The 12,640-nt window shown below is 36.6% G+C and overlaps 1 protein-coding gene across 14 annotated transcripts in view; it reads left to right on the top strand.

Moving 5' to 3' along the window:
- GRIP1 (glutamate receptor interacting protein 1) overlaps positions 1–12,640 on the top strand; it is a 286,681-nt gene that overhangs the window by 226,718 nt on the left and 47,323 nt on the right. The gene's annotated exons all lie outside the window — the stretch shown is intronic.

Here is a 12,640-nt window from a genome sequence, read left to right as displayed (position 1 = left end):
CTGTGCTGGAATATTGAGGTTCGAAAAACCCTAAATAAAAAAATAGGGGGAAAAGGTGAAGACTTTGTATAATGGAGAGTGCCACCTTTTGACAAAAATTTGAGCTCAAACAAAAGGGAAAGCATCCTGTTTCTGAATGAACTTGTGTGGATATAACATTAAAGAAATATTGAAACAAAGCAAGACTCTTAGAAAGTGAAAGCAGAACCAGAATAAAGAAAAAAGCAAGGAAAGACTGACTGTGGGATTGACTGATGTTTTTGGTATAGACCCTCAGCTGGAATAACTGAGAACTTTAGAAAATTGAAAGAAGAAAGAAGGAAAGTAAAAGTGTTTTTTTTTGTGGACTTTAACGATCATAAAATATAAGAGTGTGTAATGATGATATCTCTTCGCGAATTAAAAATGGAACTTAAAAATATGAGAATTACTACAGGAAAGAGGCAAATCACTTTGCTCTGTGTTAGAAAAACTGGAAATGGCGATTGAAGAACAAGACGAAAGAGCTTCAGAGGAGGAGGAGGAGTCGATTCAAGGAAAAGTCATCTTAAATTGACAATTAACACAAGAACACTACAGAAGTGGGGAAAGAAGGAAGGTTAAAAAGTTGAAATTTAAGAAGGCAATCAAAAGGGGGAATACCTGTGAAGTCAGGAAAGACAGAAAGACCCAGCAGAAAAGGGGAAAGGAAGATATTAAGAAAGAGAGGGATATAAACTGGATTGAGAAAAGATATGGGGAAAAGCGGGGGAGGATAAGCAGTAAGAAACAGGTGCATGAAATAAAGAAATATGGAAATAGTAAAAAGTTGAAAAATTGTTTTTTCAGAGATAATGGTTGATGAATTAAAAAGGGGATTCTGCAGGGTGACAAGGGGTAATAAGAATATTTCTGCAATTAAAAATATTTAGCAAATAGGGTAATATAGATACTGATAACTCGTATTAAAAATCAAGTGGGGAAAATATGCTGCGGAATCCAAATGAAAAGATGTAATGATTATTATTGTAACTTCTTAAAAATAATGGTTTATTGGGAATCAAGATGAGGGAATAAAAGTATATTTTAATCATTGAGGTGTCACACTCAAAACAGTAAAAGGAGGGAAACCTACACTTTTTTTTTTTAGTGTTAAAATTTGTATTAATTTAGAATTTATAAAAAGAATGTGTAATGGAAAGGGAATATGACAGACAAAAGAACCAACTAAATTAATAAGTTAATATAGACTATTAAAAGCAAGGAGAGACATTGGTAACTTTATTATTATTATTAGACAAACACATATTGTTTATCTTTATTTTTAAAATAAATATTAAAGGATTAGATTTGAAATAATTGAAATGAAACAAAAAGATGTTTCGACTGAGATTAATGAAAGAGGCTAGAATTAATGTGTTTGTTTCTCTCCTTACTGAAAATTTGGAATGGAAAAGGTAATAATAGAATTAAGTATGCATATATGAGTGTATAATTGCTGTCATATTTGTATGTAAAGGTGATGACCCAGAAATATGTTGTCCACTAAGAAGAGATTTTTGTTTTTAATGTGAAAAACTAAATATTTTTTTTTAAAAAAAGAAAATGTTTATACTTGTCTTTTCTATATTTTTTGTTTTCTTCCTTTTTTATGTATACTTTTCCTTTTCCCCTCCTGTTTTTCCTTTTTATTTTTCCTTTTTTATATGTTTCTTCATTTATATTAATTTTATATCCTTGTATTTTTGTACTTCAATAAAAATATATGGGGAAGAATTCTCTTTAGGAAGAGGAAACATATGAGGTCAATTGGTTTTCTGAAATAATTACTATGGGATGGTTTTTAAAGTGTAATACATTTCATTGACGCTGATTATTCTAGACAGCAATTTTGGTTTTACTAGATAAAATTTTAAGTAGGAGTATTGTACAAGATCTAAGTGTATTGATCAATGACTAGTTATATATGTTTAATCATAAATGTGGATTAAATATTGGAATGTTTTGACATACAGCTGGATTAAATTTTATATCCTAAATGATAAAAAGAACCTATGATTATTCAGTGCTGCATTCTAACTTTATTCTGTATGTCACATTTTATTGGTTTCAATCAAGGGCATCTGCAAAGGGAGTAACCAGCATCAAAATAGCAAGGGGGACTAGAGTTCAAAACCCTACCTGTGTGTGTTCGTGTGTGTGTCTGTGTGTGTGATGTATGCAATACATGTGGAAAAAGAGAAAGGGTTCAATTACTCAATCAAACCCATCATTTTGTCATCTCCCTCCATCCTGGTTTTATTGAACTAACTTTTAAAAAGCCTAGGAATTAAGTGATTATACTTTGAAGTTCCACGTGATATATTGTTATTCTTACAATCTCCAAACAGAAAGCAATAAAAAAGAAAAGGTGATGCTTGTAATTCATTTACTGGTAAACTTTATCTTTCAGATCTTCCCCAAAGAAATATAAAGATAATTTAGTTTGTATATTACAACTTTGAATTGGCTCTAACAGATCCAAATGACATTTCTTTCTAGCACTTTGGAAACAATGGCCTCATTAAAATCAGTTGCATAAACATTGGCATGTCTAGGGAAGAGGCTAAAGTGAAATTTAATTATTATCAAACAAATACTGATAAAGTTTCGTTATCTGAATCAACAAGAGAAAAGAAAAGTTCATATTGTTCTAAAAGCTATTCATGTTAAACATTCATGTTCAAATATTTTTTATTTCCCAGAGTAGTGAAAGTCCAGGAACGATAGTAAGGGCCTTAGTTTTATCAGATGAAATGTCATAGCAGATTTCATGGCCACAGTCTGATAATCTCATCCCAGTTTAACAAAACTACATATCCTTGATTTGCCTTTGCGTGAAGAACTCTTTGTCACACTTTTTGATAACCCATGAAGCCTTCTAGGAACCAAAAATACCTTGTTTGACACAAATATAACCCCCAGGAAACTGTAATTATCATCACTTGGCTTTTAAAACAGATTATGGTTCTATTCTTTGGCTGGTTTAGAAGCTGCTATCCAACATTTGCTAGCTTTTGATGAATTAGACGGTATCAGTTTTGATAAGGGTAATGAAGGGAGAGGGAAGTGGGCTGTTTTTGTCTGCAAAATATTAGTTGCAGGGGTGGGTTGCTGGGCATTTGCAGGGGTTTGGGAGATTCTCTAGCTAAGATGCTGCACAGTTTGGAGAACTCCCAAATCCTACTCCTGGCTGGCCCTGCCCATCCCGCCCTCCCAAAAGTCCCCAGGCAGCCCATTTTGGATGCAGATAAGTGCAGGGTGCATACAGAGGCTCGGGGAAGGTGAAAAATGGGGCTCCCATAATTTTTTGAAGGCTTCAAAATCCCCAGTTCCAACATTGCCCCAGAGCCACCACCTGCTCACCGCCCGCTCACTACCTGCTCTCCTTTAAGCACAATGCATCGCCCATTTTCTCCTCCTTCAGAAGACCTGGCCCTTAATCTCCTCGCTTCCTCCCCTACGACTGCCTCTTTAGCTGCTGGGCTCCCTGCCAGCCTGCATCTCATCCCCCTTTCGTGAGATGCCTGCAGCTGCTGCCTGTTTTTTTGGGTGTGAAAAGCTTCCTGGCTGATGCCTCTTTGACAGCTGGAACCGAGCTGGCTGGCTGGAGGCTTCTTGCACCAAAAACTACCGTCCTCCGCTTTTCGAACACACCAAAAAAGAGCTTCAGTCCCACCGCCATCGCCACCCTGTTCTTCGCACTGGCCATGCATGAGCACCCCATTGCCTGCTGCACCAGAGGGACTTGCCTGGGCAGCCAGAATTGAGCTGGTAGCCCATGCGCCATCTCCTAGCAGAAGATCCCAGGACCTCACAAGTGCACACATGAGGCCGGGACCTTCTGCAAGGAGACAGTATGTGGGCGAGTCCCTGTGGCACCGTGAGATGCATTGCACATGCTTTGTGTATGCCCGAGAAGGAGGAGAAGACTTGGGTGAACTTTGCTGCCTCCCTTCACTTTGCTCTGCTGCTACTCAGAAGGCAACTGCCCCAACCTGTCCCTTTAAGGTACTTAGATGTGGAGGAAGGGACCAAAAAGGGACAGTGGGCTCAATGGGATGGACCTGTGTGGCTGGTGCCTAGAATGTGCCTGTGCCAGCGTGTTGGAAATGCAGAGCAAAGCCAGAGGTCAGTAATGCAAGAATCCTACAGCCACCGTGTCTTTTTTTCGGTGCCGCTGGAGTCCAGCCGCACCGAAAAAAACATGTGGCAGCTGCAGGCATCTCATGACAAGGGTGAGATGTGGGCTGGCAGGGAGCCAGTGACAACAGTGGCTCAACCCTGGCTTGTCTTCCCTGGCAGCCAGCCATGGGAGGAAGGTAAAGTCACAGCCATGGGATGATGAAAGCCATGGGGAAAGAAATGGGGCCAGGGCCTCTGAAACAGGGGAAACAGGATGACGCGTGTGACTGGTGAAGGGAGAGCAGGCGTCATGCAGGATTAGGCCAGGCCTTTGACAGATTAGGGCAGGCCTGCCTAGGCAAAAAAATAGGTAGATAGGTAGAAATAAAAAAAAAAATTCCTACCGGGTTCTGTGGACGTGGTTTGGTGATGGTCATGTGACTGAATGGTCATGGGCATGAGTGCCATCAAGTTGGACACACCTACTCAGTCACATGATCCTCCCCCACCAAGCCATGCCCACAGAACCGGTAGGGAAAAAAATTGAATACCACCACTGGTATATTCCATAGCCATGAGTTTGAGATCTCTGGTCTAAATAAAAATTTGTATTGTTAGCCTTAGCAATTCAAAATCTATTTTATTCATTTTTATGCCAGTATCAGAGGTATGAATAAAGTATCTATAATATTAAATTTAATTGTTCCAATTACTATACTTTTAGAGCTGTAAACTATGTGCCTCATGAAGACACTATTACTTTGAAATACTTAATTACTGCTGCCTGCTTGAGAAACATTGTAAAGTTTTCATCCAAAATAAAAATATGTCTGTCATATTTAATTTTTTCAGACTTGGACTTGTCATGTATATAGTTTAGCCGTGATATCTAGGACTTTTACTAATCTCTGAATGCCAATGAAGTAGTAAGGGTGCTCTCTAGAATAGCTTCTGCTATATGTGGGAATGTCTCTCCTGATGTCACGCCCCTGGTGGAGACTGACTCTGAGGGAGAGGAAGAACAGCCAACAGGGAGTGGAAGGGTGGCTCCAGAAGTGGTGGAGGAGGCTGGGGAAGGGCAGAGGCCAGCTGAGCAGTCAGAGGAGGACCCAGGCCCATCCCCTATCCATCCTAGGGCATGCAGGGAGGAGAGGATCAGGAAAAATGTGGTCTACTCAGGAGGAGAGGGCCACGATCCTTTTCATGGGTTGCAGGTGTGAGATCTGCATAAGAGTTTGGACCTGCGTGCTAACAAACACTGGAGACAAATGAGTGTTTTTCCTGGATGAGGTTTATTTTGGTTGGCGTTCTTCCAATGGACTGTACCTGCTTATCTTCCTGAAGTTTGTAATTATTTATCTTGGCCTGTTGTGGAACTTTTTTCAGTGTGGTTTGTTTTTGGTTTTTGCTTCATTATCTGCTCTTTGAATTTGAACTGTATTTCTTTCGTTTGGAATGTTATTTTGAAAATAGTTTTTAATTGTTCAACTGTGAACAATTAAACAGTGAAGCCAAGTTGAAGGCATTAAAGGACCTTTAGTTACGTTTTGTTTTTTGTTATATTTTTGATACACTCGGGGTCATCACACCTGACTTCTTTAAGAGACTATGGTGATATTGCCAATTATTGGTGATATTGCCGATTATTAATAGCTTAATTCTAGATGGAGGCTTGTCAGTAATAAACTTTCAGTTAGGACTATAAACTTCAGTTTGTTTGGATAACTACTTCTTAGACTTCAATCTTCCCTTTTTAGAAGAAACAGATCATTAGAACTCTTTTTGGTCAAGATTCAGGCCTGAGCATGGGCTTTCAGTGGGATTGGGTGTGTAGTTGGTGATTTGGGAATGAAAGGGAAAAACTAGACAGGAGAAATTCATCTTTCCGGCTACTATCCTTGACTTTTCTGCTTGGTAACAACCTACTAATGGAAACTAGATTTCTCCCCTCTCTAGTTTTATTCAAGTAATTATTTAAAACAAAACCTTTTGGAGATCATTTCTAACTGAGAAAATTTCAATTAAATTGATTGATAATGGCTGATGGAAATGGGATATATCCTATTTGTTGCATTGTTTATATCTTTAAAAAATACAGTGAATATTTTTCTCTATACTGTGGGTGTTTTAAATTATTATGTTCCTTGCTAGGAATATTGATTGAATTATAGTCATATATAAGTAGAAAATATGATACTAATAGAAAGGACTTATGGTCTGTCCCTTTTCCTATGTCAGTGTCCTTCCCAACATGGCTGACTTCCTGTCTATCTTCTGTAACCTTTCCAGCTTCCTTTGGCAGCAAACTTTCTGCCAGCTTCATGTCTGTTATCCATAGCCATCATCCTCTTCCTATTACAACATGTCACATACCAAACAAACACCAAGTACTGGAACAACATTTTCATGTTAAAGTGCGTCGAGTACCAATTTTGACAAATTTTGAAGCAGTGAAGTACTCTGAGGTACTACTGTAGCAATTTGAATAATATGAATCTGTATATGCAAATTCACACTTGATTGATTAAAGTATCTAGAATCTTTCTTCTATGCAGTAATAGAATTATTGACCTTCTGGTCATATATTTGGTCAGTATTTGACCTAACACCAATACAATACTTCCGAAGTTAGGTATAGTTTACCTAACTATATTTATTTGAATATTGGTATAATCCAAATGAAGTTTCTTTTACTTGGATCTCTTAAATAATTACTGACATTTGTATACCATCTCAAAAGCTTGCACACATTCTGAAGTGTTTTTATAATATTGAATAGGGCACGTAATAAGTGTCTTAGTCAATAGCTTCAAAGCTAATATGTGTATTTAGGATAGTAGTTTAATTTCTTTTTATCATTTTCATGGCATCTCAAAACAAAGCACATCAAAGAGGCTTGTCAAGGGATAGAAAATACATATGCCTTCAGAAGATGTTGGACATTGTTCAACTTAATTGATCGTGCTAGAGAGTGCTTATGAGAATTGAAATTTAAATGTAAATATAAAGAGCTAATTACCTGCTATTAAATAATTTGTGTACACCCATAAAATTTACCTCCTGCTTGATACATTTAGTGCTTTGATTAACTTGTTTGAAAGCAGCAAATAGTACTGCATCAGCCTTTTTTTTCTCTACACATACAGTAAGTATTTCAGTCAGAATTCAATGAAACATCAAATGATCCTTCCCTCATTACTGTCAGGTTAGAAAAGAAACTGTCAGAAATATGAGGAGTGGGGGAAAAGGAGGAGGATAGCACAGAAATAAAGTAGAAATAGAACTAAAGTCTTTGTCTTTACATACTATTTCAGCTACCATAATTGACCAAGAGGCATCAAATTGCCTTGTCCTTCTCAGCTATACTCTTTGTTCCCCTGAAATTACAGTGAAAATTTTGATTTCTGTAAAGCCTTTTCTGAAAATCTAAATTTTAGATTTACTTTTCAAAGTAGAACATATTCATTCTTGTTTTTTAATTACATAAGTTAGGCTAATTTTGTTCATAATCAACAGACCATGTCTATTTCTTAATTATTATTTTATTAACTGTACTAGACAACCCATGCCCTGTTGGCTTGTCATTTTAGAGGTATTTCCTTACTTAAGGGGCGGGGGGAGAATGGCCACCAGTTAGGCAAAAAAAACAAACCAGTGAGAGTGGGAGCATTGAGTTTCCTTGTGGGAAATTGACAGGAAGCATAAGAAATCATCCTCCTTCCCTCCCTCCCTCCCTCCCTCCCTACCTGCCTGCCTCCCTCCCTATGGTTCGTTGCAAGGATTGAGCCTCATGTGCTCTGTCCTCATTGTAGTATATCTGTAGTCATATTTTCCACTGTCTTTTAAAACCCCACAAAACAACTATAGTCAAACTATTGCAATCTATTTGATTTAAGCCAAACATTAACTTACAAAATGTACTATTCTGCCTTGGGGAGTGCCTGGACTAAATTGCCAGTCATCAAGTAAGCACTCTCCTAGATTGTGAAAGAAGATGACATTGGGAACAAGGAACAAAGGAGCAAACCATTCAGAAGGAACTTTCAGAAAAGACTTGACAGTCTGTTGAAAGAGGAAAGTGTAAGAAAGAACCTCAAAATAACCCTGCTTGATATTGTTTGGTATAAGTTAGGACAGAGGGACATCCTTTCAAGAATCTGTCCTTCTACCTTTCCAAAATAAAAAACATTTTTGGGATACCTGAAGGGTTGATTTTATTGGTTATGAGGTTTTATTGTGTAACTTATATTATGGCTTTTACAGCCAGCACTTGTAAGAATAAATCTAACTTTGAAATATTTATTTATTGTATATATTCTACTTAGAGTCATATCTGATTCTCAGGGGCAGTGCTCATCTCTATTTCTTAGCCAAGGGAACCAGCATTATCTGAAGAGTTTTCTGTGGTCATGAGGCCAGCATGGTTATGTGCTGAGGCACATGGAACACTGTTACCTTCCCACCAAAGTATTTATTTACTCGCATTTGCATGCTTTCGAGTTGCTTGGTGGGCAGGAGCTAGGACAAGTAATGGGAGCTCACCCCATTGTGTGGCACTCAGATCTCGAACTTGGTCTGTCAGCAATTTTGCTGACAAGTTTGGCCTGTTTAACCTCTGAGCCATCACACCCACTGATATATATCCCTTTTAAATATACTTGAGGCATTAGTTTCACATTTAATTAACCAAGTGAAATAGATAGAATGCAAACTTTTGATAGTGAATCAGCGATAGCCTTGACATTTCATCTTCTACTTGCTCACTGATAAGAGTTTCTGATTTTTCTCACAAGATCTGAGATACATAAAAGGTTACTTTGATTTTTGAAGCATGAATTATGCCAAGTATGTACACTGTTAAATTGGCAAAAACAAATTCAAACAAAAAATACTATACATGGACACCAGTTCCCCAGAAATGGTCAATATCAATATCAAGTACCAGTAATAGGGTAACACAGGTCTATTGTATAATATCTAAATGCTTCTGTAGTTTTTTAAAGAAACTAACTTCTTGGTTCCAACTTAATTCATCAAGACCTCTTTAACTTCGGAGAATATGGGAGTTTGACACAATGATTTAAACATGCAATGTATGTTTAGGAAATTATCTTTGCAAATTGACTTCTAATTGATGAATAAGTATATTTTTCACACTTCTGAATTACTTTGTATGCAGTCTTATAGAAAATATGTGTACATAATACATTAAAATATCTAATGTGTTGAGTTTCAATTTTAATCACTGCAGTTTTAATCACTTCAATGTAATCCATATATATTTAAAGTTTGAAAATAGTTTCATACTTGTTAGAATGTTTATAGATTATCAACAAAATTACCAGTAGTTGAGGGAGCTATAAAATCCTGCATTAAGTTCTCCAAATTGTTAGCCCAAGTCATAAGCTAGCACTACATAACTTTATACATAACTCTTATTCCTGTGCAGCTGAGCATGAAATGCTGCACACTCTACACATTGCAAAGTAGATGTTTTGTTCAGTGTTTTTGCTTGTAAAAGAAATGCAATCTTCAAAAACAATAGATGAAATAATTCTAGTAGCCTTGGGCAATAGTGGCAGAGAAGAATAAATGGACTTTGTAACAGGACTTTCCCTTTCATCCAAATTCTATAATAAATTCTGTGGAGCACATTCATCTGGGAACAGAGCTTTGAATCTATCAAGATAATTTTGTTTATCCACATATCATATATCAACAAATAAGCCTTCTTTCCAGAATATTCTTCAAAGGAATGGAAAAGGCCATTACTTTGTTTGGTTTCACAGAAATGAAATATACATTCTAATTCCTATTTGAGTGGAATGTATTTCTCTTTGTTGAGATTAGGTTTCTTAACGGAAAAAGTATTCTGTTGTTTGATTAAAAAGCCCAGGTTGTTATTAGTGAGCTGGAAGCAATTACAGGATCTCTGGGAAGCTTTAATCAAGTCTTGTGTGCTGATTGAGATGTAATGTGCAGAAGTAGGAAAACTTAATAACAAAGTAAAATTCTATAAGTACTTTCCATTCCCATATCTCATCAGCATATATTATATAATTAAAAAGCCAATACACAACATGGTATATGAATGCTTTAGTCAATCTGTAAATATCTTAATAATGTAAGTATGTTTTGTGCATTAGTAATTTATATATTAATTAATGTTTACAGTAATGTTTTACTTGTACATAATTAACTAATCTGTCTTGGCTTTGTATTTTTTTTTATATTTGCCACTTTTTTCTTAATATTTTGGTAGTCTGCATTTATTTCTTGCATTTTAAAAGACATTAGAAACATAGTCTAAACTTAACACATTTTTTAAATTTCTAGGAAACCCTGGAAATACTAAATTATGTGAAGCAATTTATGGTTTCTTTTTTGTCACAGTTATTGTGGAAAGGTTTACACATTCTGCTGAGCTAAAATTGAATTATGCCTCTATCTTTTCAATTAAAACAAGAAGTAACCATCTTTATCATAAGAAAAATGCCAAAATCCATATCAGGATAGTAAAACTTTGTCTAGCAAACTCAAAGATCACAAACCCAATACCCTAAAAACTGGAGGTCAAAAATTGTAGCCAACTTTTTCCAGTGATTTAATTTATTATCTCAACTAATACATGATCTGTCCTGCACATTGGCAAAAAAAAATCAGAACATCAAATACAAGTTGGGCAGTAATGATCTTGTAGACAACCCTCACTCTGTCAAGGACCTAGGAAGACTCATCTCAAATTATCTAAGTCCCAGAGCTCACTGTAACAGCATTGCCAAAAAGGCATTAAGAGTTGTTAACCTAATCTTGCAAAGCTTCTTCTCCCGTAACATTGTAAATAGGGCATACAAAACCTTTGCCAGACCAAGTCTTGAATATAGCTCATCCACTTAGAGTCCACACTGTATATTGGACATTAACACGATTGAGTGGGTTCCACGAGAAGAGTTCTCCACTCCTCTACTCACAATAGAATCCCTTATGCCACCAGGCTTGAAATTCTGGGCTTGGACAATCTGGAACTGTGCCGCCTGTAGTCCGATCTAAGGGTAGTACATAAAATTGTGTGCTACAACATTTTACCTGTCAATAACTTCTTCAGCTTCAACCACAATAATACATGGGGGAACAATTGATACAAACTCAAGGTAAACTGCTTCAAACTCAATTGCAGAACATACTTCAGCAACAGAGTGCTCAATGCCTGGAATGTTCTATCTGCCTCCATTGTTACAGCCTCAAACCCTTACAGCTTCAACCTGAAACTGTCTACCATGGACCGCATTCCTAAGTGATTCGTAAAAAAGTTGTGCATAAACACACTAGCATGCCTACCATCCATGTCTTATTGTCCCCATTTATCTGTACTTACTTCCTTTGTTTATGTCTATACCTATGCCTGCTCTCTTGTACATGTTTGACAAACAAGTAAATAAAATATTACAGCCATATTTCCTTTGACTGTCTCCCCTTCCTCCCAAAAGGACTTTTTAAATGAGTAAGATTCTGAGATGCAGAGAACTTCGTGGCTAGATGGTAAATAAAGTCAGGGAGAAAAAAAATCAGCATTATAGAGTTAATATCTTGTATGCTATTTTGTGACTTTTGGAAAGGAATATTCTAAGACATTTTCTGCTTGTTGACTATGGTGATTCCCAGTCATCCAAGTCATGGTTGTCCCAAGGGTGCCTTTTCAAGAGGCAACTGGACTGTCTGGTTTTTCTTTGAAAACGTTTCCTTTCTCATGCAAGAAACTTCATCAGCTCTGACTGAATGATGGGGAATGGAAGGATTTATACTCCTTTCAGACAGCTGGTCATTTGCATTCTTTTAGAGAATCTTTGAGGCCACCTAGAGGTTTATCTGTGTTATCAGGGTCACCCAAGTAGTGCAAATGGGTGTGGAGCCTTCTTGGAATTATTGAAAGGACTGTGTTGTAGACTGGAAATACATGGTGTTATATCCCTCCCTTCTGTTGAAAGAGAGCTGTTCAATTCAAATTCAAAATTGCATTATTCTATACATTTGCATTATTTTTGCCATTGTTTTCACTGCAACCACATAGAATTTGGTTACTGACTTGGTGATAGCATGGGTGGAATCTTAAAATATGAAGATTGGGATAATAGATACTCTTCAGTCCATCCTGGAAGATGTTTCAGCAGGATATTGTATAATAAGTGCAAATATGTAAAAATTGCCGTAAAACAATACATGTTGGATGATTTCTGTTTTTCCAGAGTTATATGTATAAGCTGTATATAATATGTAACTTAATCTTTCATTTTAAGCTGTTATGCATTGTTTGAAATAGTTCACAGACAGAATATTAAACAGATATCTTTCTGAGTTTCAGAAGTATTGATTTAATATAGTCACTATATAGGCATCTTTTTTTTTGCTAGTGCTAATCTAAATAACATACTTGGCACTAATAAGATGATGATAATTGGCACTGGTTAAAATAGGCAATAATGCAGACATATATTGATTG

This window comes from Pseudonaja textilis, chromosome 5, assembly GCF_049901715.1.
Source record: "Pseudonaja textilis isolate UNSWEBS1 chromosome 5, rPseTex1.2, whole genome shotgun sequence".
NCBI classification, from domain to species: Eukaryota; Metazoa; Chordata; class Lepidosauria; order Squamata; family Elapidae; genus Pseudonaja; species Pseudonaja textilis.
Note: the sequence above shows the minus strand (reverse complement) of the source record. Positions and strands in the feature narration are given on the sequence as shown.